The sequence below is a fragment of the Oryx dammah genome, unplaced genomic scaffold (genome assembly GCF_014754425.2).
Source record: "Oryx dammah isolate SB20612 unplaced genomic scaffold, SCBI_Odam_1.1 HiC_scaffold_18, whole genome shotgun sequence".
Lineage (NCBI taxonomy): Eukaryota > Metazoa > Chordata > Mammalia > Artiodactyla > Bovidae > Oryx > Oryx dammah.
In genome coordinates this window covers 8526229-8550972 of record NW_024070202.1, presented here as the reverse complement: position 1 = coordinate 8550972, position 24744 = coordinate 8526229, and the positions used below count along the sequence as shown (strand labels likewise).

The 24744-nt window shown below is 42.9% G+C and overlaps 1 protein-coding gene across 1 annotated transcript in view; it reads right to left on the bottom strand.

The window, feature by feature from the left end:
* Positions 1-24744, bottom strand: part of CDK14 (cyclin dependent kinase 14) — a 557423-nt gene that overhangs the window by 517612 nt on the left and 15067 nt on the right. The gene's annotated exons all lie outside the window — the stretch shown is intronic.

The window sequence follows — 24744 nt, the reverse complement described above, 5'->3', positions numbered from 1 at the left end:
GGCACTACCTTTCTGAGAGGCTCCAGGCAAGAAGTCACCAATTAAGCTGACATTTTACCACATGTTCAGTCGGTCACAAATCATTTACTACAACTCGTATGACGTAGAAGTGAAAGTATTAAGTCATTCAGTCGTGTCAGACTCTGCGATCCCATGGATGGTAGCCCACCAAGCTCTTCTGTCCATGTGATTTCCCAGGCAAGAATACTGGAGTGGGTTGCCATTTCCTTCTCCAGGGGATCTTCCCGACCCAGGGATGGAACCCAGGTCTCCCGCATTGCAGGTGGTTTCTTTACCGTCATAGCCACCGGGAACGATGTAGAGCATCTAGTGATCAGAAACATTAAATGAGCAGCTTGGAAAAATAAGCCAAAGACAGAATGCAAGAATCCTTGATTCCATGATGTTCCCATAAGAACAAAGGTTCTCAACCCTACCAGACCAGTGCCACCTTCAGATACCAAACCATTGCAATCCACAGAGAATGTGTATGCACACAGAGAGACAACTGCAGTATGAAAGAAAATGACAGAGAATAGCTTTTGCCATCTTTCATATGTGTAAATTACATGTATACATATTTCCAGATGCAAACAGACAGGACCACATCAAATGATTTAATGATAATGATGCCAGATGCTTGCAACTATTTCAAATGAGCCCGAACTTAGAAGAGGTAAAATGCATTCACCTGAAAATGTTCAATGCTTTTTATTGGATATTTTTCTTTGTTTTGCTTTTATTTATTTTTTTACTGAGGGATAATTGCTTTACAGAATTTTGCTGTTTTCTATCAAACTTCAACATGAATCAGCCACAGGTATACATATATCCCCTCCCTTTTGAAACTCCCTCCCATCTCCCTCGCCATTTCACCCCAAAGTTGATACAGAGCCCCTGTTCGAGTTTCCTGAGCCATACAGCAAATTCCTCTTGGCTGTCTATTTTACAGATGGTAATTAAAGTTTCCATGTTACTCGTTCCATACATCTCACCCTCTCCTCCCCTCTCCCCATGTCCATAAGTTGGATATTTTTAAATAAAGGCTAAGTGTGTGTGTGTGTGTGTGTGTTTGTATTAATAATCATTATATTGCCCACAAATCTGTATTGGTACAATTCAGATGTCACAAACAGCACTGCCACAGGTGAAAGGATTTACCAAAAGGTGGACATGCCTTTAAAAAGTTACCAATAAATCAAAATCAGTCAGTTCAGTCGCTCAGTCATGTTCCTACTCTTTGCAATCCCATGGACTGCAGCACATCAGGCCTCCTTGTCCATCACCAACTCCCAGAGCCTACGCAAACTCACGCCCATCATGTTGGTGATGCCATCCAACCATCTCATCCTCTGTTGTCCCCTTCTCCTCCCGCCTTCAATCTTTCCAATTAGTCAGTTCTTCGCATCAGGTGGCCAAAGTATTGGAGTTTCAGCTTCAGTCCTTCCAGTGAATATTCAGGAATGATTTCAAATCTTCAGGATGGACTGGTTGGATCTCCTTGCAGTCCAAGGGACTCTCAAGAGTCTTCTCCAACACCACAGTTCAAAAGTATCAATTCTTCAGCACTCAGCTTTCTTTATAGTCCAACTCTTACATCCATACATGACTATTTAAAAAACCACACCTTTGACTAGATGGACCTTTGTTGGTTGGTAAAGTAATATGCTGTCTAGGTTGGTCATAGCTTTTCTTCCAAGGAGTAAGCATCTTTTAATTTCATGGCTGCAGTCACCATCTGCAGTGATTTTGGAGCCCCAAAATATAAAGTCTCACTGTTTCCACTGTTTCCCCATCTATTTGCCATGAAGTGATGAGACCAGATGCCATGATCTTCGTTTTCTGAATGTTGAGCTTTAAGCCCACTTTTTCACTCTCCACTTTCACTTTTATCAAGAGACTCTTTAGTTTTTCTTCACTTTCTGCCATGAGGGTAGTGTTATCTGCATATCGGAGGTTATTGGTATTTTTCCCGGCAATCTTGATTCCAGCTTGTGCTTCATCCAGCCCAACGTTTCTCATGATGTACTCTGCATATAAGTTAAATAAGCAGGGTGACAATATACAGCCTTGACGTATTCCTTTCCTGATATGGAACCAGTCTGTTGTTCCATGTCCAGTTCTAACTGTTGCTTTGACCTGCATACAAATTTCTCAGGAGGCAGGTCAGGTGATCTAGTATTCCCATCTCTTTAAGAATTTTCCACAGTTTGTTGTGATCCCACTTCCCTTGTTGCTCAGCTGGTAAAGAATCCGCCCACAATGCAGGAGACCTGGGTTTGATCCCTGGGTTGGTTGGGAAGATCCCCTAGAGAAGGGAAAGGCTACCCACTGGCCTGGAGAATTCCATGGACTGTATAGTCCATGGGGTCCCAAAGAGTTGGACACGACTGAGTGAGTTTCACTTTCCTACAAAGGCTTTGGCATAGTCAATAAAGCAGAAGTAAATGTTTTTCTGGAATTCTCTTGCTTTTTCAATGACCCAGCAGATGTTGGTAATTTAATCTCTGCTTCCTCTGCCTTTTCTAAATCCAGCTTGAACATCTGGAAGTTCACAGTTCGAGTACTGTGGAAGCCTGGCTTGGAGAATTTTGAGCATTACTTTGCTAGCGTGTGAGATGAGTGCAACTGTGCAATAGTTTGAACATTCTTTGCCATTGCCTTTCTTTGGGATTGGAATGAAAACTATGGGCAGAAATCAAAGTACAGCTTTCTAAGTATTTAGCAGTCACATTTTCTGAAAATTTCAACATATATTACTGTTAAAACTGGGTCCCCAAAATTTTGTCTTTATATGTCAAATAGGGTTAGGTTTTTGGTAATTACAGACAGGTATTTCACCAAACCCCCAATAAAGATACTCTAAGATTTTGCAGGGGAAAAGGCAATGGCACCCCACTCCAGTACTCTTGCCTGGAAAATCCCATGGGCGGAAGAGCCTGGTGGGCTACAGTCCATGGGGTCGCTAAGAGTCGGACACGACTGAGCGACTTCACTTTCACTTTTCACTTTCATGCATTGGAGAAGGAAATGAGCGGCAACCCACTCCAGTGTCCTTGCCTGGAGAATCCCAGGGATGAGGGAGTGTGGTGGGCTGCCGTCTATGAGGTCGCACAGAGTCGGACACAACTAAAGCGACTTAGCAGCAGCAGCAGCAGCAAGATTTTGCAGAATGCACAGGGTAAGCTTTCATTTGTTTGGTTATTATTGTTCTGTAAACTACAAAATGCCTAGACCTCTGATCGCCTACCCACCAAACACCAGTCACACGCTCCGTGCTCCTGGCCCACCAGAGTCAGTTCCCACCGATTTCCATAACACTCCAGGAGGAAGCAGTCCCCCTCCCACTGAGACCCAGTGAATAAAGCTCTACAGAAAAGTACTGCCTGGGGACTAACAGGCTCCAGACCCAGTGCAAGACACTAGAGCAACGTGGTGAAAAAAACAAAGTGTAGCGACTTCCCTGGTGTTCCAGGGGTTAAGAATCCACTTGCCAAAGCAGGGGACATGGCTTCGATCCCGGGTCCAGAAAGATCCCACATGCCCTGCGGTAGCTAAGTTCCTGAGCCACAGCTACTGAGCCCATGTACTGCTCCTACTGAAGCCTGCACACCTTTCAGCCTGTGCTTCACAAGAGAAGCCACGGCAGTAAGAAGCTCACACCACAAAGAAGAGGAGTCCCTGCTCTCTGCAACTAAGGAAAGCTCAGGGGCAGCAGCAAAGACTCACTGCCAAAACTAACTAAATAAATCAATATTTTTAAAAACAGGATAATAACTATAGCAAATATCTTAAAAAAAAAAACTTGAAAAAAAATAGAACCTAGAGCACAGTGGAGAAAGTGACGTTAAACAACACCCAAGTAATTACGTCAATATAAAACACTCTATGCCATGAAAGAAAATTAACTAATAATTTAGATGGTGGGGTGGCATCAGACTTTAGAAGTTTGCAGATCAGTGAAAATATTTTCTTTTATTAACTTGGAGACATAAATAGGTTTGTCAGTTTTTTGATTTTACCATGAAAGATCGTTTAAAAAAAAAAAGAAGAACTACCATTTACCATCACCATGGTAACAAGAAGGCAGGAAAGAAGTTATTTCTGAATTTTAAGAGAGTCGCTAAAACAAGAACACGTTTAGTGTAGTGGAAAACCTTACTCACTGTATTCTTATTTTTCTCTTTTTGTTGCAGGCTAGGAAAAACTTAAACAAAGATTGGCATTTTGTGACCACAGCACAAAATCCTTGCAGCTCCAAGTGTGGCCTCTGGACCAGTAACATCGGCATCACTAGAGAATTTCTGAGGAAGGCAAAATCTCAGGCCCCGTCTCCAACCTGCTGCACCTCATCTGTTAACAAGACCCCCAGGTGACTCCCATCCACATTATAGTTTGAGAAACACTGTCCTAGAATAGAAAATGACCCTCCAGCAGCTGAAATTCAGCCATAACCATCTACACTGGTGACTCAAAAATTATCTTTAATCCTCAAGAACCGTTTTTCTCTAAAAAGGTAATAGAGGGATCCTGGAAAGACGAGGGCACAGGATGAAACAAAACACATGAGCTGGCACAGTAGGGATCGCTCTTCTTTTACCTTTTAAACCTGATAAACTGGAAACATATGGGAGGCGGGTGTCAATCACAAATGACATCCACAGCTTTGCAGTAGGAGTTCCCAGCTTCCACCCCAGGCAGAGCATCCAGAGACCGTGCTAAACTCTGAGTCTTGTTCAGATAGCGAAGTCTCACCATTTGTCGTTCAGTTGCCGAGTCATATTCACTCTGCAACCGCATGGACTGCAGGCTTCCCTGTCCTTCACTACCTCCCAGAGTTGCTCAGACTCATGTCTATTGAGTTGGTGATGCCATCCAACCATCTCATCCTCTGTCCCCCGCTTCTCCTCCTGCCTTCAATCTTTCCCAGCATCAGGGTCTTTCCCAGTGAGTTGGCTCTTCACATCAGGTAGCCAAAGTCCTGGAGCTTCAGTTTTAGCATCAGCCCTTCCAATGAATATTCAGGGTTAAATTCCTTTAGGATTGACTGATTTGATCTCCTTGCAGTCCAAGGGACTCTCAAGAGTCTTCTCCAGCACCATACTTCAAAAGCATCGATGCAGGGGGACCTCAATAAAGTCCAAATCATACTTTGATATGCTGGGTTAAATATTATATAAAATTAGTCACCTATTCTTTTTATATTTTAATGTGACCTCTAGAAAACTTCTCATTTTCTCGTTAAGTTTTAATGTGACTTGCATTATAGATCCACTGGAGAGTAAAGGTCAAGAAGTTCATTAGACTTATACATGCATCAACCCTATGTTTAAAATAAGTATGGAGTGGGGTTAAGTCCTAGAGAATAACTGCAGAAACCGTGTTTAGGAGGTAGCCAAACTTAAAAGGGGATGGCAAGTGTTCAGCAGATCTTTTTATTTTAACAACGGCTGAGCAAGTGAGTCCTTTCTGAAATGAGGGGGCAGGGGGGCGGGGGTCCCTGAATTTACATCTGAAGAAGCGAGAAACATCAAGTGTTTAATAAAAATAGAGCAAGGGGAGGAGCTGACACTAACTGAAAGGCAATCCCCCAGCGATGATGAGTTCTCTCAGAGTCCAGGAATGCAGAGGCGTAGAAAAGATAAACAAATTCCACTGACAATAGCCAATAAATTCCTGGCCTGAGCCACTCAAATCACCAAACCTTTCCACCCCTAAAATGGGAAAGGTGAAAACCACAAGCTCAATACCTGGATCCAATCAAGAAACGTGTCAGGCATGGAGGACACCAGGGGCTGACCATACTGATTTGCAGAGATGAAACTATAAATGAAAATGAATTCACAATTCTTGCGCAGTACAAATAAAAACTAGAAAAACTTCCATGAGATTAAAAAGTAGATTCAAAAAAGTTTTTTTTAATAAGACCTGACACACCAGTGTGAAAACAGTATCCCCAACAATGGGAAAATGGTGCTGGGTTGGTCAGTTTGGGAATGAGGCTACCAATCTGAAACTAGCAGAGGAGCCGAAGCCATATCCAATCTGGGCAGATTCCTTTCATTCCCGCCTGGGAACAATCCCATCACTTAGGAAGCCTGGATCTCTGCCAAGGCTCCGCTTCTGCAGTCGGCTGGGGGATGGGCGAGGAGGGTGGAAATGTCTGGGCAGCTGGCTTTTATCACAAAGCCTTCTCTCTTCAAAAGGCTTATCATGAATTTCCTAGACATGGTATAACACAGTATTTTAAGAGTTTAATAATACAAAAATATCACATTTAAAACGTAAGTGTCCAATGTGTAGGAGGCCAATAACTACATAAAGGGAGGCTAGTGCTTATATGAAAATATATTCTAAAGGTTTTTAAATTCCTTTCATCAGGCTAAACCTCAACAAATCTATAAGGGAGAAAAAGAAACCAACATACTGAGAGCTTAATAGAAGTACCAGGTACTTCCCTACCTTGTGACACTTAAGAATGACTAACTTTCAATAAGAAACTTATAAGTCACTCATGTATTAAAATTCATGTGATCTTAACAACCTCAGGTTATGTTTCAGTTATGTTAGTCGCTCATCAGTCGTGTCGGACTCTTTGCAAACCCATGGGCTCCTCTGTCCAGGCAAGAATACTGCAGTGGGTTGCCATTTCCTTCTCAGCGGATCTTCACAACCCCATGAGGTAGGTGTTATCAGTGTCCCCCGTTCAGGATACGTGCGGAGGTGGAGTATGACGTGACCAAGAGGTGCTGGAGCCTGGACGGGACTGCAGGTTTATGACATCAGCCTCGCCGCATCGGCACCCTGAACTCTCACCTAACATAGGGCACTGCCTCACAACCTTCACCCTCAGACAGGAGGCGGAGGCTCAGAGGGATCCAGAGACTGACTGTCCGTCCCAACAAAGAGCCTGCAGAGGGGACCAAGGACTCACACCCATACCAAACGCTGAATTCTTCTCAAAAGCAGCTTCCTGTTTGCACCAAACCTTTGGCCCAGATTGTAATGCTCTCATAAGTCTGTTCTCCCTATCCCCCAGGGAAGAGTGGCTAGCCACTTCTCCCTTCTGTTCCCTTAGCTAAACTGCCAAGACTCCTACTACAGTTTGAGCTGCTGGCCCTTAAGGCATCTGAAAAATACAAAAGGGAATCGATGCTCTGCTGCTGCTGCTCAGCCGCTTCAGTCCTGTCCAACTCTTTGTGACCCCGTGGAGTGGAGCCCATCAGGCGCCTTGTCCATGGGATTCTCCAGGCAAGAATACTGGAGTGGGTTGCCATGCCCTCCTCCAGGGGATCTTCCCGACCCAGGGATCAATCCCACATCTCCCTCTCATGCACTGCAGGCAGATTCTTTACCACTGAGCCACCGGGGAAGCCCTCTTCACGGTTATGTAAAACTAAGTATTCAGGTCTAAAAATCTGTCCTGGAATATAGAAAATCAAATGCATCTGTCCAGATGGACAAATTAGTGGGTGAGTCACATTCTCATTAAAATTATAAGATTGAGGAAATTAAATACCACTTTGGAGGCCACGTTATTAGAGCTTGCCTGATTTGATCCTGAATGCAATATCCTTAAATCCTGACTTTGGTGGGTGAAGCAGAATAATGGGGTCAAAGCAGGAGGCCAGAAAACCCTGGTTGCAGACCCAGCTCCACTGTGAGAATACAAAACTGTAGCCTGGGGCCCAGCACTCCCCTTCTTGGAATGCAGTTTCCCCTCCACAAAACAGGGATGAAAATATTTATCCACTGCTTCACAGGGTTGTTGCAAGAAATGACTGAAGTAACATGTGAAATTGTTTTGTAAACCCTGAAGCCCTGTGAAATCTGTTCTGAAAACACAGTGATGCTCTTGCCTGGTATAAGCCAGCATGAGAAAGGTTTCAGGACCTCGGATGACAACAAAGAGGAGGAATGAGGTCTGTCCCTCTCATCCCACAAACCCAGTAACTCAGCCTCCAGGTGAATTCACCACCAGATTCTCAGGTCATGAGCTGTGTTTTTAAACAACAGTAAGAGATAATAAGCACGGATTTAAATAAAAGGCTTGCAAACTCTGGAAGGCAAATCACCCCAGCAAGTGCCATCCTAATCAAATCTCCAAGAGATGTCTAAGGATGCTCGAGGGGAGCTTTTATTGCTAGACCCTTTGATCAAGTGCAAGATGAAGGATTTTACCTTAAAATTACTTGAAAATGAATGACATGTACAATGCTTAGACACTTTATGTTTTTTTAAATCAACCACCACCAACAAAAAAACTTAGGAAAACAAACCAACACCTTAAAACTGAATGTTCAGAACACTTGAGATAATCTTTTTCAGATGTTTTTATTTTCCCTCCATGTATCACATTATCAACACGCCAGTAGCAAAGTCTGTTACCAAATGTGCCAAGAAGATGCATATATGGGGAACAGCCCTTTAAGAAGAGGAGCAAAATAGCTCAAGATCTTCTAATTCAACTCCAGTAACAGCTGCCCCTCTCTTAAAATAAAGGCTGCCTAATTATTGGTATTCATGTGGTCAGGCTATACCATCAGAAGACAGAGCCACTCTTTCAGGCCACAACAGAAATCCTTTTAAGCCATTTGACATCTTGCACGGTGTAGTTTTAGGCCTGCACATATGCCTCAGCTAGAGACAGAAAACTCACATGATTACAAACCTTAGGAAAAAAATTTTTTTTTAAGTCAGAGGCCAACATTTTTAAAATAAATAAAAGAAACAGATTTTTAAACAATTACAGTACAAGGAAGCCAGTGCTCTGACAAATGACATGCTACTATATTAATGATGGAAACTATGAATATTCATTACACAATAGTCATAAATAGAATGAAGGGATGCCAGAGAGTGCACATGGAGCGGAAACTCAGAAAGCTTTCAAAAGAAGAAAGAAGGAAAGAAAACACAGACCGCCTTAGACAACACTATTTAAGTAAGGGTTCCTGGGTGGAAACTTTGATCTAAGATGAGATAGGACAGTAAAGAAGGAATTTCCTTACAAAAAGGTAAATAAATAAACAGTATAAAATTACCCAGAATGACAGGAAGAGCTCTCAGTAAAAGCACATTTGGGGTCATCTTGGCTCAGGATGTCTAGGATAAGAATGCTGCAGTCTCCTAATTACTACCAAAGTTAGTTAAGCACTTGCCACACCCCTCACACCCCCAACTCCCCACTTAGAGAAGGGACAAGCCCAGAGAAAAACCCAGCACATTGATGTGCAATCTGGAATGTTTAATTTGTATGTAACTCGAGAATAGGAGGAAAAAGCAAAGATGCAAAACTTTGCCTTCTAATGCAGGGGGAGAGGGTTCAAGCCCTGCTCTGGGAGGTAAAATCCCACATGCCTGGCAGCCAAAAAACCAAAACAGGAAACAGAAGCAGGATGGTAACAAATTCAATAAAGATTTTAAAAATGGTTTATATAAAAAAAAAATCTTAAAAAATAAAAACCGAAAGAAATCACAGATTTTGTTTCCCCCATGAGAAGCCAGAGACTTCTGGGAAAGACACTACACTGGACAGACAGTCTTTCTAGAGGACAGTTTCAAGGCAAGGACAAAATTCCCACAAGCTCTAGATGAGCAAAAACACTACCATGCTAACGGACAGTCATTCTACATTTTTAAAATATGTGCACAGATTATTCTAACTTGCTATCTCCAAACTAACCATAGGGGCAAAAAGCCCTGGTTACTAAATTATTGACAACACGTAACATCTGGCCTGTACTGTTTAATTAGAGAAGAAAGGATCCTTTGGGAAAATGCCACAGGATGGACGGGCTGGGAGGAAGCACCTACTCTAAGTAGGAAAATCACTGTCTGCAGTACTTTCATTTTGTTTCTCAATTAGTCCCACAGCCAAGGGCTACTCTAATATACTCTTAGCATTCATTTGCAGCTTTAAAATTCACACAATTCAATAGTGAATGTTACTCAATCGTCATTTAAATGCAAGGAACTTACAGTGTTCCTTTTAAAAGGCCAACAATCCTGCAAGTCCCTCCCAGCAGGTTCTTTAGCTGTCTAAAAGGGGGCTGTGGAGATCACCCCCAGCTCTGCCACTTCACAGCCCTGGTATCCTGAGCTGGTTGCTTAACTTCTCTAAACTTCCGTTTCCCCATGTGCAAAAGTAGAAATACCAAATGCCAATATTATCTGCAAAAGTAGAAACAGCAATGCTGATATTATTGGGAAGACTAAATAATGTGCAGAAAGAACAATGATTTAACCATTTATTGGGGTTTTCTCAAGTCTCACCATCAATAAGTGATTAGTGAATTCCAAAAGAGGACAGAGAGAAAGAAAAAGATATTGTGTGAATTGTGGAAATAAACTCACCAAAAGTGTCTTCTACTTATTCTTTTAAGGACCACTTACTCAGCACATACTAGGTACAAAGCACAGTGTTGAACAAAGGAGGTTTAGAGAGAGTGAGAAATGACCTCTGCCCCCAGGAGCCGACCACTCTTGTTGGGGAAATAAAAGATGATTTTAAGGATGTGAGTATCTGCTCAGGTAACAGGTCCCAAGATCCTGTTAAGAAGCACCTATGACGGGATAACATCCTGATGCGGGGGGTGGGGGCGAGGGCTAATTCCTCAACACATGGGCACAGGACAGACAGAAAGGGACAAAGCGCTGCACCCGATCATGAATAAGTTCCAGGGAAAATATTGGTAACCAAGGAAGAGAACCACACAGACACCATCCAGAGAAACTACCAGGGAAGCACTGACCCCGAAGTGGGAAAGGATGGGAAGATTTTCCTCCCTCTATAGCTAAGGTAAGCCCTGGAGATTCTTCTGGAAATTGTCAAAAGACACCCACTGCAGATGTGATATATGTGACCACTGTGTCCTACTGAAACATTGGTTAAGAATGCTCACCACAACAGCCAAGACATGGACGCAACCCAAATCTCCACTGACAGAGGGGTAGGCAAAGAAGATGTGGTACATACATGCAAAGGAATATTACTCAGCCATAAAAAGAAGGAAACAGTGCCATCTGCAGCAACACGGATGGACACAGAGACTGTCATACTGGCTGAAATAAGACAGGAAAGGAGAAATATTCCATAACATCTATTCTATGTGGGATCTAAGAAGAAATGATACAAATCCACTTACTTACAAAACAGAAACAGGCTCACAGAGTTAGAGTTGCCAGTGGGGTGAGGGGAGGATGGACGGAAGGGGTACTTAGGGAGTTTGGGATAGACATATACACACTGCTATATTTTAAATGGATAACCAACAAGGACCTACTGTACAGCCCAGGAAACTCTGCTCAATGTTCTATGGCAGACTGAACGGGAGAGGAGTTTGGGGGAGAATGGATACACGTATATGTATGGCTGAGTCCCTTTGATGTTCGCCGGAAACTATCACAACATTGTTAATTGGCTACATCCCAGCACAAAATAAAAAGTTTTATCAAAAAAAGAATTCTTACCAATGCAAAGTCCATAACCGTCTCCTAAGATACAAAATTCCACCCACCAAAACCCACAGAGCTGACAAACCCCACCAGTAGACACTCCCTTAGGCAAGGCCACTGCGATGGAAGAGAAGGGGGCAGGGGCAGGAGGAAGACTCAGCTTGGACTTCAGAGAGTCCTTATCTTTAAAATAAGGAGGTTTCCACAATGAGGTACCATCTCACGCCAGTCAGAATGGCTGCGATCCAAAAGTCTACAAGCAATAAATGCTGGAGAGGGTGTGGAGAAAAGGGAACCCTCTTACACTGTTGGTGGGAATGCAAACTAGTACAGCCACTATGGAGAACAGTGTGGAGATTCCTTCAAAAACTGGAAATAGAACTGCCTTATGACCCAGCAATCCCACTGCTGGGCATACACACCAAGGAAACCAGAACTGAAAGAGACACATGTACCCCAATGTTCATCGCAGCACTGTTTATAATAGCCAGGACATGGAAACAACCTAGATGTCCATCAGCAGATGAATGGATAAGAAAGCTGTGGTACATATACACAATGGAGTATTACTCAGCCATTAAAAAGAATACATTTGAATCAGTTCTAATGAGGTGGATGAAACTGGAGCCGATTATACAGAGTGAAGTAAGCCAGAAAGAAAAACACCAATACAGTATACTAACACATATATATGGAATTTAGAAAGATGGTAACGATAACCCTATATGCGAGACAGCAAAAGAGACCCAGTCTTTTGGACTCTGTGGGAGAGGGAGAGGGTGGGATGATTTGGGAGAATGGCATTGAAACATGCATAATATCATCTAAGAAACAAATCGCCAGTCTAGGTTCGATGCAGGATACAGGATGCTTGGGGCTGGTGCACTGGGATGACCCAGAGAGATGGTATGGGGAGGGAGGTGGAAGGGGGGTTCAGGATTGGGAACACACGTACACCCATGGCGGATTCATGTTGATGTATTGCAAAACCAATACAGTATTGTAAAGTAAAATATAGTAAAATTTAAAAAAAATAAAATAAGGAGGTTTCTTAAATTCTAGCACTGGTATGTCACAATAAAGCTAGCCATCAGCTTGTGAGAGCACCCTCCCCACTCCCCCATAGATGGGAGAGCTCACACTGAGAGAAGGATGGCACAGGCATCACTGAGCATGAGGGATGCTGTGAGTGGCACAACGGAGCCCTGTAAGCAGAGTGCCCACCATGTGCCCATTCTGACAAAGGATGGACAGGTATTACCTGATTAATCATAATAACACCGCCAGGAACTTCCCAGGTGTTCCAGTGGTTAGAGTCCATCTGCCAGTATAGGGGACATGAGCTCAGTCCCTGGTCCAGGGAGTCCCACATGTTGCCGGGCAACGAGGCCTGTGCACCACAACTGCTGAGCCCACAGGCCCTGGAGTGCATGCGTCACAGCAAGAGGAGACTGCACACAGCAACAAGAGGCGAGCCCCTGCTCACCTCGGCTAGAGAGAGCCCCTGCAGCAATGAAGATCCAGGACGGCCAAAAAGAAAATAAACACAATACAACTTTAAAAATGTAATGGTGCAGGGGCAGTTCAGTGGTAGGATTCTTGCCTGCCGGACGGGAGGCCCGGGTTCAATTCCCAGCCCATGCAGCCAGAGTCCCCTTTAGAGCGTCCCTGGTGGCCCAGACAGTAAAGAATCCGCCTGCAATGCAGGAGACCAGGGACCAATCTCTGGTTCGGGAAGATGCCCTGGAGAAGAGAATGGCTACCCACTTCAGTATTCCTGCCTGGAGAATCCCCATGGACAGAGGAGCCTGGCGGGCTACAATCCATGGGGTTGCAGAGTCAGGCACAACTAAGCAACTAACACTTTGACTTCGCACTTAAAAAAAAATATTAATAGTAACATTGCAAGGTACACTATCCTTGCTGCACGGATAAGGAAAAGGAGGCGCACAAGGTCTGGGGCGTTGGGTGGAGAACTCCACTGGACTCCAGGAGAAGTGAGACCCCAAAGCTCTTGTCCCTGTGCTTTCCACTCTCCACTCTGCTTCACAGGGAGCTGGGGGTGGAGCGGGAAGCCACACAGTGGTGCAGGGCACACGGAGAGCCAGCACCAACCGCTTGAAAAACTTTTCTTAATCTCAAAAAAAAAAACAAAAACAAAAAACCATCAAATATTGAATCAAAAGTTCCTGAGAATCATCCCTGAATTGGTGATCTTTGCTGATCTCAGAAATGGCAGTAGATGTGCCACAGAAAGTTCATACACAGTTTTCAGGTTTCTGGCTAGATTAAAAATACCCTGGGCTAATGGTGACCCAGGGCACACTTGTGGCTTTCATCACAGAATCATACCACATACAGACTCCTAAGACCAACGGAATATCAAGAAGATACTGAACAAAAAGGCATCTCTCTCTTTTTCAAAAGCAAGTTTAAGAATTCCTCAATGCAACCTTCAAATAATCAAACATCACTGGCAGTTCTCTAACACAGAAGGCTTAAAAAAGTCACCAACAAAACTAACTATAACATATATCTGAGGACCCTTTGATTATTAAATATCTAGAAGTAGAAATAATATCTTATGCTCACTAGATTTCTTTATTTTGAAAAAACTCTTTTGAGACCTGAAGAAAAATGACAGCCTTCATTTAGAAAGTTACAAACATCAAGAGGAAAAACAAATGATAACATCATTTCATGCAATACTGGAAAGGAAGAGATAAAAAAAATCATTTGTAGATGATATGATTATATACCAAGAAAACCCAAAGGAAACCTCTGAAGAACAGTGGAACTAACAGAGTTGAGTAAAACAACAAAATAAACATGTAAACATCTACAGAAACAAGCAGAAATGATAAAAATTCATCCTCATTCTTAATTAACAATTATTTTTTAAAAGAAGTCTCAGAATAGCATCATTGACAAATAAAAAAGCAGGTCAGGTCATAAAAAAATTTTAAACTATAATACTTTATGAAGATATTTTTAGTTTTTACAAAAGGCTTAAATGATATTAGAATATCCTATGTTTCTGGATTTAAAAGAATATAAACTTTTTGAAAAGAATATTTTAATAGTATTAAAAGAAAACTTTTTACTAAATATAAAACAATATTTTAAACTTCCCTTTTTTATATCATCTGTATTTTTTTACATTTTCATTAATGACCAGGTGTTATTTTACAATGTAAAAATACAACAGTATTAGAATTAATGGTAAAAATATCAAAAGCCTTCAAACTCAAAACATCTTTGAGTTTTGAGGCTGTATTTTAATCAATTTCCCAGCTTTCTTAGGCCTCTGAATATGTGTGAATTGAGTTATTAACATCAGAAATGAGTTTAACAAGACTAAGCAGTAGACACAGAGAAACAGGAAAAAACTTTCATTTCTTTCCCTTCCTTTAGTCTCAAGATAAATGTAATTTGAAGCTTTAAAATAAAAAACAGGTGTTACAACAGGAATCAGCCCATCGGACTGGTCACTGGCCTCGGAGATGAGAGGCCCCGTGGCAGTGGAAGCCAGTTAGAGGCTCTCACATGCACGCTAAATGGTCCCCAAACAAACAGCAGGAAGGGCTGGCAAACACACTCATTTTAAAAGTAAATATTAACCTAATGTGCTTGGTGACCAGAAACCTGATACTGCTCTCTTGAGGTTTTTCACTTCCCTGCTCCTTCTCATCAAAAAAAAAAAAAAAATACTAAGAAGGCACATATTCTCCTAGTTCTGAGCCCACTGACAAGTACCAGAGAAAAATCCAGAAGTCACTCTCGAGACTTCCCTGGTGGTCCGGTGGCTAAGCCCTCCAAGCTCCCAATGCAGGGGTCTCGGGTTCGATTCCTGGTCAGGGAACTGGATCTCACACGCAGCAACTGAGGCCTGGCACAGCCAATTAAATTAAATTAAATATAAAAATAAATAAAAATCACTCTTTACATCTGAGTACTCAAAACTTCCCAACTTGATCAGCAGTAAAAGCAGAAAGATAAAGTAAATCAAATAATACACATGCCACAGCGAGTCCATGAAACACAGCAGGGAGCATAAGTTCGTTCAGGTCTTTTTTTAGGGGGTATAATTCTGTTGATCAGTTGAAGGACAGGGGTCAATCATTATAAAGCATCTGTCTCACCTGCCTGCAACTCTACCCTTACCCGCACCAGTCACGCACCAGGAAAGAACCATGTCTGTCACAGTGGGAGGATGCATAAGCAGGGACAAAGGTTACTAAATGGATGAGACCCAGCGCCTGGACTCGGAAAAGAGCTCAGGGCAAAGAAAGCCCAGTGGCTGCCAGTTAGATCACTTGCTTCCGAAAAGAAGGAGCGGAGGGTCCCCACCTAAATCAAGCAGTTTCAGGAAAAAAAAGGAAACTCAATGATACTGGAAGCATAGGAAGAAGTGAGGAAAGAAGGAAAGAGGGATGGAGGGAAGGAGCAAAGGGAGAAAGGAAGGAAGAAAGGGAGGAGGGAAGGAGGCAGAAACGGTCTCTTTTCTCAGCACCCATCCTACTAATAAAAAGGAATATGAAGCATTCAGGATTTCTCTCCATGCCCACCTACAAGCCTTGTTTTTTTCTTACTAAGATCTATTGAAAAGATCTGCCTGTTTTCTCTCTATTTTTAGCCTTCACAAACATTCCAGTTGTCACAGTTGGAAATAAAAATGAAGCTAGAGTCACTTCACATGCACAAGCTAATAATCCCACGTGTACACATAGCCAGAACTTGGAGAAAAGAAATGAATTTATCATTTGACACTTTCTGTTCAATATTAACTATCTACCTTAATTTGAGGAAGGCAATGTACACCCTCTGAAAGGTGTTCTGACACTGTTTTCTGAACACACCAGTTAAAACACACACCAGCATCACCCTCATGTCTCCCAGCTCCAACCAACCTACTGGCAGGCTGGTTGGTGATCCAGGGTACCTCACACAACAGATAACCTTCCATACCCTTCACTGGGGCAGTGCCTTAATGTCTAACCGGAAATTTGTATTAAATGATCAAGGATCAAGCTTATGTCTCAAACCATTCCACCTAATCCCCATCTATATCCAGATAAAAAATGGCAATCCAAGCACAGTTTTAATAAAAGCATGAAACTGAAACCTAAAATGTAAAGAGTTATTTAGACAAGAGACCTCCTGGATCTCACACTAACCAACCGTATTCTCTTCACAATTGATTTCATCTGCCCAGACCTCAGTTTCCTCTCTGTAAAATGGTTACAGGTAACTTGGTTCAAAAATGGCATAGCTCGGCTGCAGGAATCTTTTAGGCTCATTCACTCCCTGTAGGAAAACCATTCATCTACTAGAATTACTACCAAACATGAATTGCACCTTTCTAAGAATGTGGGGTCCTTTCTCCATCTATCTGCAACACACCACAACACAGTCCCCGTGTATTGCTTCTCCCTTCTTCTAGGAGGGCTTTCCTCATAGCTCAGTTGGTAAAGAATCCACTTGGAATGCAGGAGACCCCAGTTCGATTCCTGGGTTGGGAAGATCCCCTGGAGAAGGGATAGGCAAAGCACTTCAGTATTCTTGGGCTTCCCTTGTGGCTCAGCTGGTAAAGAATCCACCTGCAATGCAGGAGACCTGGGTTTGATCCCTGGGTTGGGAAGATCCCCTGGAGAAGGGAACGGTTACCCACTCGAGTATTCTGGCCTGGAGAATTCCGTGGACTGTATAGTCCATGGGGTCACAAAGAGTCGGACACAACTGAGCAACTTTCACTTTAACTTTCATTTCTCCTAGGAAGCAGCCTAGAAAAACATCAAGCACACACTGGCGTCAGACAGACTATCTTACACTTACAGATTAACTGAGTTTCTAGCTAAGGGACTTTGAGCAAGTCGCAGTGTCAATGAACTTCAATTTCCATATAACCTTTCATTGTTTTCCCTTTTTTCTGATGCTTCCCCCATATAGAGAACACATATGTTCTACAAAGCTGAGACCATACTTATATACAGTGGCTGCTTTCACTAAACATAGTCATTTTTATTTTTTAGTATTTCATAAATTTTCTGCAACAAGCATCCTTACTTTTCTTCATAGAAATACTAAAACTATTCAGTGATGAATACACTGATTGTGATAAGAAAATTGTGAACCAGAAAAAAAATGTCCAGGGTGACTTCAATATGCTGTGTTGCCTGAACAAAAAATATTTAAATGAGAGAAAAAAGTGTGTGTGTGTGTGTAGAGAAAGAAAGTGTTAGTCACTCAGTTGTGTCCAACCCTTTGCAATCCATGGACTGTAGCCCGCCAGGCTCCTCTGTCCATGGGATTTTCCAGGAAGGCAAGAATATTGGAGTGGGTAGCCATTATGGCAATGGGTTGCCATTTTCTGCTCCAGGAGATCTTCCCAACCCAGGGATCGAACCCACATCTCCTATGTCTCCTGCGTTTACAGGCAGATTCTTTACCCACTGCCATCAGGGAAGCCACAGGGATATGTGTATGTGTGTGTATATGTGTACGTGTGTGTATATGTATATATAAATGTATATATACATTTACACAATGGATAGGCCAGTGGAGGAGACGTAAGAGACGTGGGTGATCCCTGGGTCGGGAAGATCCCCTGGAGGAGGGCATGGCAGCCCACTCCAGTATTCTTACCTGGAGAATCCCATGGACAGAGGAGCCTGGCGGGCTACAGTCCATGGGGTCGCACAGAGTCAGACACGACTGAAGTGACTTAGCGCGCGCGCGCGCGCACGCACTCACACACACACACACACACAATATCATCATAAGGGAAAGAAAAGGAACAATGTGGATCCTGAAAGTGAACCACCCATAATTATGGTCACCCAGTTAATGTGTTTCATCCAGGTTGTAACATTTTTATCTTCTAGGAAGTGTAGCGAGGGTAGCATAAAGGTAGACTGGCGTGTCTTGCAAAGTACATACTTACCTTTTCCTTTCATGGGACAAAGCACTTGCTCATGTAACTCACCACTTAGGTAAAGTAATGCAAATCTCCTGGGGAGAGTTCTGAGCTCAACTAGGGCATCTGGGAACAGGCCACACGTTACCAAATCTTCTGCATACCTGAACCCCAATACCTAATGACCCAAGGATGCTCATTCATAAAATTAAATAGTCTGCCTTTTAGGAGAAGAGAATCAAGCACTGCAGAACATTCTCCATCATATTCACCTGAAGACAATATAAGGCGAGCTATACAGCTGAAGAAGATTTAAAATAAATGATCAGAGACTTCTCTAGTGGTCCAGTGGTTACGACTGCACACTTCCTCACAAGGGGCGCGGGTTCCCTCCCTGATCAGGAAATTAAGATCCCACATGCTGCACTGCTGCTGCTGCTGCTGCTGCTGCTGCTGCTAAGTCGCTTCAGTCGTGTCCAACTCTGAGTGACCCCATAGATGGCAGCCCACCAGGCTCCCCTGTCCCTGGGATTCTCCAGGCAAGAACACTGGAGTGGGTTGCCATTTCCTTCTCCAATGCATGAAAGTGAAAAGTGAAAGTGAAATCGCTCAGCCGTGTCCGACTCTTAGCGACCCCATGGACTGCAGCCTACCAGGCTCCTCCGTCCATGGATTTTCCAGGCAAGAGTACTGAAGTAGGGTGCCATTGCCTTCTCCACATGCTGCACAGTGAGGTCAAATAAATAGAATTTAAAATAAATGAGCATTAATAACACAAAAGATGTAATTCATGCCCTGAGTGACTATTACTAACATACAATTTTATTTCATCAATCTTATCTCTTCTTTACCTATAATGTTTTTAATTAATGCATTTTTCATTAAAATTTAAAAAATAACCTTAAGTTACTCTTACTCCTTCTTAATCTGTTGTAGATATTATCTACTCAGTCCCTTCTTTGTTAAACATTTCTTTATCACTGTCTACACTTTCCCTGTAGCTAAAATACCTAGAAAATTAATGTGATGTTAGGAAATACACAATTGTAGAACTAAGACTCTATTTTCAGGACCAAAACTCAGGACACATGAACTAAAATCAAGAGCTGTTCAAAAAAGTTCAGACTGCATGTGATTGCACCAATATCCATCTTCCACTCACTTCTAATTGTTCAGTAACAGATATTTTAGAAGAGTGGTTCACAGTCATTTCTATCATCAAACACACTTGTGGGATATGACACACTCTCAAAAACTGACCTGCACTAACTATAGCAGCAGTACTCTCAAGGTGTGTGATCTGGGATAGGAGGAATTTTCCTGCCTGAAATCTCTATTCAGGGAGCATTTAAAAAACTGCCACCCTCCACACCATCACTGTTTTATAGAGCTGGTGCAATTCCCATTTTTGAAAATCCTTTAAAATAGAACAAATAATGCTCTGAGATAAGTAGAGTCATAGCCCAGCCTTAAGGCAAGGAACAGACTAAAGGAACATATTTCTTTGGTTTCCACTAAGACATATGTCATGGGTAATTGTTTCATACTTGGCACATTCCCACGGGCAAACTCTGGAATGTGCCAAATTCCTGGTCCTCTAACTGCAACTCAGCCCTCTTCTTTCCCACTCAAGAAAATACATCAAAACACAATGGAGAGATCTCAATCTGCTATTTTTTTTATAGGAAGCTATTTGCATAGTTAATATTTCAGCTGATCAGAACATAGCTCCAACAATGTTTTGGAGGCTGAATAGGCTAGAAGGGATAGTCCCAAACATAGAATACGAAAATACACTGTAAACATCACATTTTATAGACATTTCACATGAGAGTATGCAGAGACTGAGGTAACACAATCCACAGATTCAAAAACACATGGAGCTGAAGACTTCAAGACCTTCCCAGACGCTCCATCCAGTTCCAAGTCTCTTTCAATACTTAAAAGTCTGATTTGCCAGGCTGGAAAAAACTATCTGTGGAAAGTCAAATAAATACTCTACCTGATACAATGTAGGCTGAGTCTACAATTACATGTTGAAGTAGATTTTCTACTTTAACTATACGGTCATAATAGTGTTTAAAAAGTTTCCCCCACATATCTGTTAGCCATGCATGTAAGATATAACATCATGTAATTTAAAATTTAGAGTAGCTATTTAAAAAGCTTATACATTGACTTCCCTGGTGGCCCAATAGCTAAGACTCTCTGCTCCCAGTGCAGGCGACCTGAGTTTGACGCCTGGTGAGGAAACTAGATCCCACATGCTGCTAGGACCCAGTGCAGCCAAACAGACAAATAAAAAGAAATATTTTTTTAAAAACTTACACAAAAAGCTATTAATCTCATTATTAAAAAATTAAGCATATAATGTTCCACTGTAAGACACTGTAAGAAAGAATACTGTCATACTTTCAGATCATAAAACTTACACAGTTTTAAGAAAATGCCCAGACTCGTATATTGAAAAGGAAGGGAGAGAGGGAGGAAGAAGTGGAAAGAAAGGGAGAAAGGAAGGAGGGAGGGAGGGAGGAAAAGAAAGGAAGGATGGCAGAAAAAAGTAAAAGAAAAAATAAAAAAATTTTAAACTGAATAAAAAATTGAAGAATAAGCAGAACTAACTTTATATTTCAGAAAATACCCTGATATCAATAAAGACTGAAGGCAGGAGAAGGGGACGACAGAGGACGAGATGCTTGGATGGCATCACCGACTCAATGGACATGAGTCTGAGCGAGCTCCGGGAGATGTGAAGGACAGGGAAGCCTGGCGTGCTGCAGTCCATGGGGTCGCAAAGAGTTGGACGTGACTGACTGAACAACAACAACAACTTTATATATTGAAAATAAAATTGACTCAGAAGGAAAAAGTGAGTATTCCTTCCTGAAGAGCTCCTTCAGGAAGCCTGACACGGATCCATTCTGGAGAAATCAAACTTGCAATATAAGAGCATTTTGCTGGTTCCAATTTTTGATAACTGTGCCCTTTGTAAATTTTAGGACACAGAGAAGAAGAGTCATGAGCGTTTTGGACTGTGCATGAACAGTAAGTCGCTTCAGGCGTGTCCGACTCTTTGCAACCCTGTAGCCCTCCAGGCTCCTCTGCCCATGCGATTCTCCAGCCAAGAATAGTGGAGGGGGTGCCACCTGAGAATCACCTTTGGACTGTAAAAAAAAAAAAAAAAAAAATTAACAAATGTATCATCCTCAGAGAAGCATCATTTAGGCATCACAGAGCCCTAAAGGCCAGCCCACTCCCAATGGAGCGTAGACGAGGATTCCAGTCCTCAGAGAACCCTCGCTCCTGGCTTAGTTCACTGTTACAGCTCCATGAATAAGAGGCCATTTCAAACCTGTGTGCTGTGCTTAGTCGTTCAGTTACGTCAGACTCTCTGTGACCTCGTGGACGGTAGCCCACCAGGCTCCTCTGGCCACGGTGATTCTCCAGGCAAGAATACCGGAGTGGGTTACCATGCCCTCCTCCAGGGGATCTTCCCAACCCAGGGATTGAACCCCAGTCTCCTGCATTGCAGGCAGATTCTTTACCAGCTGAGCTGCCAAGGAAGACCAACACAACCAGGATTTGAGGATTATAAATTAGTGGGTCACATTTCAGTCAAAAGGAAAATGGGTATAACGTACTTCCTATAGCTGGATCCATTTTGAACCTGTTGAGGAAAATCATAAGTACCTGGGTTGCATAGAGAGACTTCCTAAGCAGAGGTCAGCTTTCTGCAAGTGAATTCAAGCACGCAAATGAAAGCGCTGTCTGTAAGGGAACACCAGCCACCGTACAGGAGAGGCTTCCCACAGTCTAACGCGCCTGCTGTCAGGATGCACAGTGCCCACAGAAAGAAAGAGGATGCTGTTCAGCGCTTTCCACTTCCATAACATTCTGTCTTTGGAGAATGAAGACTATCAAAGTGACTAACTGTCCCAAATTGTCATACGTTTTGCATTTTGGGACATGTACCTCCTCTCTGAATCTTCAGAGCACTAGCAGACATTCTAGCCACTGTCTGGGACTAGATATAATTATGGCAATTATGTCTACCATAATGAGGGAGAGGGTAAATGTGATCAAACGTTTATAGAAAGGAAAAAATGAAGTGTAGACGAAGTTTTAAGAATCCGAAAATTTCAACGAAATTTCCAAAGAGAGAATTAAAGAGGAAATGATGTTCTTTCTCAGCCATCTAAAATGCTGAATTGGAAGGATAATGACTTACCAAAGTACTGACACCATCAGGAAACAGTCTGTTAATTTCTAGACCTCTTTTCAAGGGACAGGTTCACAGCATCCCGGGCTGGCAAACGTGGCCGTGGCAAGAGGGAAACAGGATATAAAGTAACATAAAATCTTAATATAGAGAGACAGATTGAGTCTGTGCCCAAGCCGAGAGCTGTAAGGCAGCAGGAGCTGGTCAATCTTGAATGCCAGTGGGATGGTCCTGTGAGATCAGCTAGACTGAGAGGCAGGTTCTGAACACATTCAGAGCCTGAGATAAAACAGACATCTATTCAGCTGCCCCTCAGCACCATCCATACTGAGTTCCCTATAGAAAACGTCACAGTCTCTGCACATAATACACACATTTTTCCATATATTTTACTTTTTTCTGTATACTTTTTTTAACTGTTTATTTAATACTGGAGTAAACCAATTAACAATGTTGTGACGGTCGCAGGTGAGCAGTGAAGGGACTCAGTCATACATACACAGGTACCCCTTCTCCCCCAAACTCCCCTCCCATCCAGGCTGCCACGTAACATTTAGCAGAGTTCCACATTTTCCCCTATACTTTAAAATCATCTCTAGATTACTTATAATACCTAATACAATGTAAATGATATGTAAATATGTAAGTACAATGTAAATACTATGTAAATAGTTGTAAATAGAATGTAAACGCTATATAAATAGTTGCCAGCATGCAACAAATTCAAGTTTCACTGCTTGGAGCTTTCCGGGAATTTTCTTTTCCCCCCTGGAACATTTTCAATCCAAGGTTGGTTGAATGCATGGACCCAAAAGCCATAGAGAGGGAGGGCTAACTGTGAAGGCCTGCTGCACAAATCTCTGATTAGCAAAGGATCATGACAAGTTGATCTTGTTTCCCTGGTGGCTCAGATGGTAAAGAATCTGCCTGCAATGTGGGAGACCTGGGTTCGATCCCGGGTTGGGAAGACCCCTTGGAGAAGGGAATGGCAACCCACTCCAGTACTTTTGCCTAGAGAATCCCATGGACGGAGGAGCCTGGTGGGCAACAGTCCACAGGGTTGCAAATAGTCGGACATAACTGAGTGACTAACAACAACAACATAGGAAGAAAGATGCCTTGGGAAGGCTGGAGTGGAGGAGTGAGAGATGGAACAGTAAGACCAATGAAAGGGCTGCTGGCGTAAAATAAGTAAAGGTGATGAAGTCCTGACCTGAAGTGCCAGCAGCTGGACTGGTAATAAAGGCATTAAAATAAGAGATGACTGTCTGATAAGGCGGAAAGGTAGGTGAGAGATGGATGATGAAAGGCTTTAAAAGTCAAGCTAGCAGTTTGGACTTGAACCTGCAACTAACATGGAGTTTTAAAGCATTAAGCAGGAGAACAGCACAATTTGTATTTCAGATCCGTCATTCTATTAGAATAGGAGGCAAGCTGTAGGCAGGGGCGCCAGTCAGAAGGCTACTGCTGTCCAGACAAGAGAGGCTGAATGCTCACCTCAGCAGTAGGAAGGGATGGAACACAAGGGAACAAGGACCGACCCAAAGCATGGATGTGGGGCATAGGGTAACGTGTAGGATGGGGTCATGTTTCTGCCTTCAAAAATCATGTGGCTGTGAAAGCAACCACTGAGAGGAAAGAGAAAGGACGCACGTTTAGAGAATAGAGGAATTAGTAACACAGGTGACCCTTGAACAATTAGGGGTGCCAACCCCCTGCTCAGCTAATAATTTGAATATAGGGCTTCCCTGGTCGTCCAGTGGTTGGGAATCCACCTGAAAATGCAGGGGACACGGGTTCGATACCTGCTCTGGAAAGACTCCCCCCATACCAAGGAGCAATGAAGCCGCTGCGAAGCAACTACTGAGCCCATGCGCCCCAAGCCTGCACTCACAACTGCTGAGCCGGTGTGCCCAGAGCCTGCGCTCACAACTGCTGAGCCCGTGCACCTACAGCCTGCGCTCACAACTGCTGAGCCCATGCGCCTACAGTCTGCGCTCACAGCTACTGAGCCCGTGCGCCTAGAGCCTGTGCTCACAACTGCTGAGCCTGTGCACCTACAGCCTGCGCTCAAAACTACTGAGCCCAGGCACCTACAACCTGTGCTCACAACTACTGAGCCCAGGCACCTACAGCCTGTGCTCACAACTAC